Source organism: Otolemur garnettii, unplaced genomic scaffold (assembly GCF_000181295.1).
Source record: "Otolemur garnettii isolate 467f Iridium unplaced genomic scaffold, OtoGar3 scaffold00053, whole genome shotgun sequence".
In the NCBI taxonomy this organism is placed as follows: Eukaryota; Metazoa; Chordata; class Mammalia; order Primates; family Galagidae; genus Otolemur; species Otolemur garnettii.
The window spans coordinates 8,079,632-8,087,471 of NW_003852448.1; positions in this window are offsets into that span (position 1 = coordinate 8,079,632).

A 7,840-nucleotide genomic window follows, 5' to 3' on the forward strand; every position below is an offset into this window, starting at 1 on the left:
TATATGCAAGAGTGATATTAGAGACAATTGGGATGACAGCTTCTAAATATTTGTTGGGTAAATAAATAAATGTCATAAATTATTTTTTCCAGCTGTAGGTGGAGTGTGTTTGAGCCATTCATAACAGTCTGTATTATGATCAGTGGGACATATTCGGGTGGTAATTGAGTAGGGCAGTGATTCTCAGTTTGGGATGGAAGAATATTCTCACCAGTAGATATAACAGAATAACATAGGTGATTTCTCAAGTTTTCCCACCATTCTTGGTTGAAATTTATTGTGGTGGGGAATTTTGTTTTTTTTTTTTGAGAACCACTGGGTTAGTGTTAGTATAGAAACTCACAAGCAGATTGCCCTATGTCCATTCTCTTTTTTTCTAATAACAGCCCTAGATTTGCATTTGGGTATCCACCTTCTCCTTATTGTCAGCCTATGTGTGTATGCTAGTAAGAAAGGATACCTGGGAAGGGTGAGGTCTAGGAGAACAGAGGTCTTCTCAAGGAGACCCCAAGGATACACCTGCAGCGGCCTCTCCATGGTGACTCAGCTCTTAGGAATTTGTAGACTTAACTTCCTGGGACCTGGAAATTTCCACTTCTGTGAAATCTTGTAGGTGTGTGTGTGTGTGTGTGTGTGTGTGTGTGTGTGTGGTAGAACAGCTTCTCCAGCTTGATTCAAACTGACCAATGAGAAAGATACCTGTTGGTTGGAACTTTTTGGCTGGAGATAAAATGGGAAAGACCAAGCCTGTCAGGGAGCATGGCCATTTTGAATTCTTCTATGCCATTAGCTATACTGGCTGAATAAAAGCCCTTTGCCTCTTAAATACAGTGTTTGGGTGCTCCCTCTTTCCATTGGGCCTCATCTTCCTGCAACAGTAGGGCTCTGTCCCTAGTTCCAGTTGAGAGACGATACCTGAGAAGGGTGAGGTCTAGGAGAACAGGTTTTCTCAAGGAGACCATAAGGATACACCTGCAGGGTCCTCTCCATGGTGACTCAGCTTTTGGAAATTTGTAAACTTAACTTCTGGAACTTGGAAATTTCCACTTCTGTGAAATCCTGTAGTTCTATGGGGCTTGGGATAGCACATCCCACTTGATTCAAACTGGCCAATGAAAAAGGTACCTATGGATTGGAACTTTTTGACTGTAGATAAAAAGGGAAAGACCAAGCCAGTCAGGGAGCATGGCCATTTGGAATTCTTCTATGCCATAAACTCTTGGCTGGTGAATAAAGCCCTTCCTCTTATAAACATGGAGTTTGGGTGCTCTTTCTGTCCATTGGGCCTCATCTTCCTGCAACACAGTGATAAAACAAGCAAATTTAGATTAAAGCATTAAACCTTGGCCATGGGGTGATTATTTCAGATGTGGGCCCATGACCTGAATCTATCTTACCAGAGTAAATCTTAAGGCTTCTGGATTACATCACCAGGCCAGTCTCTTGAATTTTCTACTGAACGTGAACCTGGAAGTGAGAGTGCATGTAAAGGGAAGAAGATGGAGTCAGTCAGGCTAGGGTGCAAATGACACAGCTGGTCTGGTTTGTTTAGGTCCTACATGACCTTCACCTCATGTCTTCCATCCTTTCGTTTTGTAAATTCAGCTTTAACCTAAAAGTGTATATCTAGAGTAGTTTAGGACTATTGATTTAGGAGATTAACTTCAATTAGAAGTGTAGTTTTGGGTCATGGGTTACTCCAATTATTGTTGTTTAAGATAAGGATTAACATGGTTTTTGCTTTGAACTTCTATGTATAAAACTGTAGTTTTATAGAACAGAGCAGTCTTAGAGAGGTTACTCTCACTGTTCTCCAGAAGAGCTGGCCTTCTGATAATAAAGCTCACTGGACCTAACCCCTATCTCTGCATATTGGCTGAGCAGTGACAAGCTGTCGGACCTTTGTGCAGTAACAGAAGGGTATCAAGCTGTTAGCTGTAGCAGTCATAATTGTAAGGATGTTGGTGTTCATAGAGAAATAATAGAAAAATTATTAACTCATAATTTTCTAATAAGGCATAAACTCTGTCAGTCTGTTTTTTTACTCTTGCCAGTCCCCGACCCCTTACCCTTGTGGATTTCTGTCCATTGAGTAACCCAACAGACTAAAAGGAAGTACAAATCCTCATTATATTTCCCCAGCTCCTTTGTCTTTTAGAATTTGTTCCTTTAAGCCTCAAGTGATTCCTGAGTGTCCCTGTTGGATGAACAATCAGGCCTAAGGATTGGGAACACCTGGAAAAATGTCTACATCCTTGTCTGAGGAACAGTGGACACAACAGTTACATTCACAACACCTTACCTTGAAAATTCAGCTGTGATTCCCCCCCACCCCCTTTAAATTCAGCTATCCCCTGGGCCTCAGGGAATGCTGGTCTTCCTTTCTTTCTTTGGGATGCTGCTGTTCTCTTGCTTCTTTTCTCCTTCCCCCACCCCCCCCACCCTGTTCTCTTGCCTCTCTCTCACCTCTTACCCCCTCACTCCCTTCCTCTTTCTAATATAAAATAAATCTCTTCTTTCTATCCATTTTGTCAGAGAAATTCTTTTCTTGTCCCATGAGCAGTACCTAATGAGCAACGGAGCTTTTCCACACCTATCAGTAATTGCCTCCCCCCATGAGAAGTCCACCCGGAGCTGCCAAAGACCACCCCAGGAGCTTAAGAGTGAAGACAACCTGGATGTCAGTATTGAGAGGTGGAAAAAACAAACAAACAAACAAAAACAACTCCTGGTGATACTGCTTGAGCCCTGAATTCAGTGGTGCCTGAAACCACATTGACTGACCCTTGACCATCTTAGTATGCAATCATGGAGTAATCTTTTACTTGAGCCACTTGCAGTTGAAAGAGTCCTAATCAACAGGCCGAGAGACTAGGTACAGTAACTGGCATTTAAGCTGATAGTTCTGTAATCTTTAAGTCCCAGATTCTAAGGTGCTGTGCTCAAAGCCTCCTGAGTTGGGTGCTGTTTCTGGGGTAACTCCAGGTGCATTTGCCAACCTGGGCTATGATGAAATCCCATGCAGTGGGGGAATGTTGAGTGGTCAGGGATTCAGACATTTTGGGAGTAACTCACATTAAGCAGAGGACCTGTGCCTTAAAAAGCTGTGTCTAAACTCATTTTGCAAATGTATGTATAAAATGTATTGTTTATGTGTCTTAGAGAATCCACTCTGCAGACAAAATCCAGGTGGAACAACCAGTGCCTATGGGCCGTGGAGCTCTGTTGATGCTGGAGGAACAGAATCAAGTCAGTAGTCCAGACTGGGTTTACTTCTTTCTACTTGCTTCTGCAGCTGTAACAAACAAACAAAAAAAGAATGAAGAGGATCTTTATGTACTCATCATGTTAAAAAATAAAAGCAAATACAGAACAGTGAACAGCATGCTATGATCTGTTTAAAAAGGGGGTTAGTGGTAGTGAAGAACAACACAGACTTTTCTTTTTCTTTTCTTTTCTTTTTTTTATTGTTGGGAATTCATTGAGGGTACAAGAAACCAGGTTACACTGATTGCATTTGTTAGGTAAAGTCCCTCTTACAATTGTGCAGCACAGACTTTTCTGCTATCACATACATGCCTTGCTGAAAAATCTTGCATCCCTGGAAATATCACGTTAAAAATAACAAGCTTATGAGAAAGTCAAGGTTGGATCACATTGTTGAAAATCCATGCAACTTTCTAAAGAGCACTAAACAAACACAACTCCCTCCAGCAATACAATTATTGGTATACTGAAAAAAAGACTTCTTGTAAATATGCAAGCATAATAGTTTTTAAAAAGACCCTCCTTACTTTAAAAAATAAGATGGAGTTAGCTTCATAGACAGTGTGAAGCCTATTGCGTCTGGAGACAAGTGCAAAATACACAAAGATCAGCGAGAACCACGGAAAAACCCTTCCAGGACAGAGGACAGACCCAAGGACAGGGAGGGGAGATGGGCATCACGTGTAGTCAGAGCGCGCCACCTACTGGTGAGAGCTCAACAGTGAGTTTGGTGGTCGATTGCAGTTTCTTGGGATAACACTTGGTACTGGGGAGAAATGGTACATGCACCAGTGGGATTTTACACTGCTGTCACTCCCCTAACCATCACTCCCTAATGAGTGACTCTGGGTTACAAAAACAATATGCATAGCATAACAGATTGCATATATTTGTTGCAGTGTATGGAAATACCCATATATGTAAATGTACATATTTTTTGTTTGTGTGTGTGTAGGATAGTGTTGGAAGGAAATGCCCAAATTAGTAACATTGCCTGCCTCAATGGAGGAGAAGTAAGCATCTAGGAGGCGAGGTGGGTGGGCACTTTTCATTGGATACCCATGTATATTTTGAATATTCTTTAATCAAGAAAGTAAGTTAAATTAAATCATTAATTTTTAAAAAAAATTGAAGACTTCCCCAGGCCTAGATCCTTCCTAGCATAAAATCTCTAACCAGCACTATTCTGGCTTTATCTCTAAGTGTATCTTTTTTTTTTTTTTTGGCCAGGGTCCAGGGGCAAGGTTTGAATCCACCATCTGCAGTATACAGGGCCAGTGCCCTACCCTTTTGAGCCACAGGCACTGCCCGTCATTTTACTTATTTAAAAGGAGACAACTACATGACAGCTTAGGATCCATGGAGCAATGTGGTATGCAACAGAAATCAGAGTTCTGCTGGGCCAAAGCAAAGCCCTTCTCTAAAAGAACTGGACAGCCTCTGTAGGGAGAATGAAAGTTTCAGATGGGGCTGTGACGCTGCAGAACAAAGTCCCCTTTTTTGAATATTTTGAGGGTCGGAGTTCCTGCCTGACAGACACAGAGCCCTCCATCAGCCCGGCCCAGCGCAGAGCCCCATGTTGCAGGAGTCCACACAAAGCAGAGGCAGTGCATATCTGGCCTCCTTCATTTCTCAGTATGAACCAGACAGCCAGGGGTCTCCAGATAACACTTACAGGAGAAGACTAAATGAGCTGATGTAAAAACAGACACTAAGAAAAGCAGAATAAAAGTAAAGAAAATTCAAATAGCATTTTCAATGAGATGAAGACTATCACATATGGCCATATGTAGTATCACATCTGCAAGTGATAGGAACATTCCATATACAGGGACAACTAGAAGATGAGAATTTCTTAGAGATTAAAAATATAATTGCTCAAGTTAAAAGAAATCCCAAAGAAAAACTAGATAGTTAAAGAGTGAAAGAGAGAGAGAGAAAGACTTAAAGTATGAGGGAAAAGGTAACAACCAAAGAGGACAATCTAAAAAGTTGAATGTTCACAAAGAGGAGTCTCTGAAAGAGAAAACAGAGTAGGGAAGAAAGCACAGAGTTAAGGAAGACTTTGGTTCACAGAGGGGAAAAGGCGTATCCCATGTCAGGCACAGTAAGTAGGAAAAAAATACACTCAGATCTACATGTATGACGTTTCAGAGCACCAAGGATAAGAAAACTTTGAAGTTTAAACAACAACAGCAGCAAAACCAATAACACCTAGGTTACCTAAAAGGTATAAGAATCAGATTGGCTAGAGAACTAAAAATTGACCTACCATTCGATCCTACAATTCCTTTATTAGGTATTTACCCAGAAGATCAAAAATCACATTACAATAAAAATATTTGTATCAGAATGTTTATTGCAGCCCAATTCATAATTGCCAAGTCATGGAAGAAGCCCAAGTGCCCATCGATCCACGAATGGATCAATAAACTGTGGTATATGTACACCATGGAATACTATACAGCCCTAAAGAAAGATGGAGACTTTACCTCCTTCATGTTTACATGGATGGAACTGGAAAATGTTCTTCTTAGCAAAGTATCACAAGAATGGAAGAAAAAGTATCCAATGTACACAGCCCTATTATGAAACTAATTTATAGTTCTAGAATGGAAGAAAAAGTATCCAATGTACACAGCCCTATTATGAAACTAATTTATAGTTCTCAAATGAAAGCTACAACCTAATTATAGCCCAAGAATATGGGGAGGGGGAGGGAGAAGGGAGGAAAGAAGGGCGGATAGGTGGAGGGAGGGTGATTGGAAAGATTACCTCTATGGTTTTCTTACAAGGGTACAAGTGAATCTTTCTAAAACTAGAGTATAAATGTCTTAACACAATAACTAAGTAAATGACATAAAGTCTATGTTAAAAAAAAAAGAATCAGATTGGCATCAGAGTTAATGTAAGCTGGAAGGAATTATGTCTTCAGAGTTGTGAGAGAAAATGATTTTGAACTGAGATTTTAAAATTCATTTAATCTAGCTGTTGTATGAAGGAACATAAAAAATTAAAAATTATTGAGAAAATCCAAAATAATTTAGAAATTGGATATTATCACTTAAATTATGCATAAGCAAGTCCTAAAATCACATCATTTTAGTGTGCCCCAAGATTATGAATACAGGAATGGAAACTTCAGTCTTGATTAATCTTTCTGGAATAACTTATCCTACTGACTCATTTGTCTCTTTTTATGCTAGTACTAGACTGATTTGATTAATGTAAGTCATTTTTTTGTTTGTTTCATGGGAGCCTTAAGAAAGTATCATCAATTCTATACACAAAAAGTATAGATTTCAATTGGAATTGAGTATATACATATCAATTTGGAAGAATTTGTATTTTTAGAGTGGTAAGTATAAAAACATGGTATGTTTTCCCACTAGTTCAGATCTTATTCCATGTTTGTCAATATGGTTGAATTTTTCATAGTTAAGTATATCATACATATAAGGATATTCATAAAGAATATTGATAAAGCAAAACCCAGTTTAAGAAATAGAGCATTAAAGCCTGGCACAGCAGCTAGCACTTGTAATCCTAGCTGCTTGGGAGACTGAGGCAGAGGATCTATTGAATCTAGGAGTTTGGAGTGCCACTGCACTCCAGCCTAGGAAACAGAGCAAGTCTTCATCATCAACATACATACAGAAATAAATAAAATAATAAACATAATAAAAAAAGAAATAGAGCATTATCCTTCAAAGCTTCCCACTTACAAGGGTGTAATTATCCTACACTCTGTGATAATCATTTCTGCTTTTCTATATAATTTTATCACCTATGTCTGTTGTTTCTGAATAACACTTATTTGCAGTTTTTTCCATGATTTATCTTGACAAAAATGAAATCAGACTCTGTGTTCTCCTGGAAAAAGAATGATTCAACATTGCATATGTGAGATTTATCCCTCCCAGTGCAAGCAATTATATTTTGGTTATTTTTTTACTGGTGTATGTCATTCCATTGTATGAGCAATCTACCATTTGCTTATCCAATCTACTGTTGGTGAATATTTGGATTGTTTCTAGATTTTTACTGCCATGATCCTTCTTATGAAAATATCCTCATGCATTTGTGTAAAGGTTTTCCAAAACTGATGGTTTTCAAACACTTTTGCTTTAAAAGAATTTTAAAACTCTAGGCCTTCTTGAGCATTTAAAACTGAATTAAAATGTTTTCATCAGGAATATTTGAAAAGGATATAATTTCTAGCACATTGTAGATATTAACATTTTAAAATAAAACTACTTAATTAAAATATTTCTAATATAATACAAAAAGCATAGGAATTGGATACAATCTTCAGCTATTTAAAAAATACATGAGCAAGCCTGTTGTTAATAGTCAGAAATTTTATGCTGTTTCTTTGTCTCCTTTTCTATCCATTTACCTCCCCACAGAATTGACTTTTACAATGTAGTTTTGCATTTCAAAATCTTGGTTGGCTGGGTGTGGTGGCTCATGCTTGTAATCCCAGCACTTTGGGAGGCTAAGGAGGAAGGATGACTTGAGGCCAGAAGTTCAAGATTAGCTTCAGCAACATAATGAGACCTCCATGTCTACA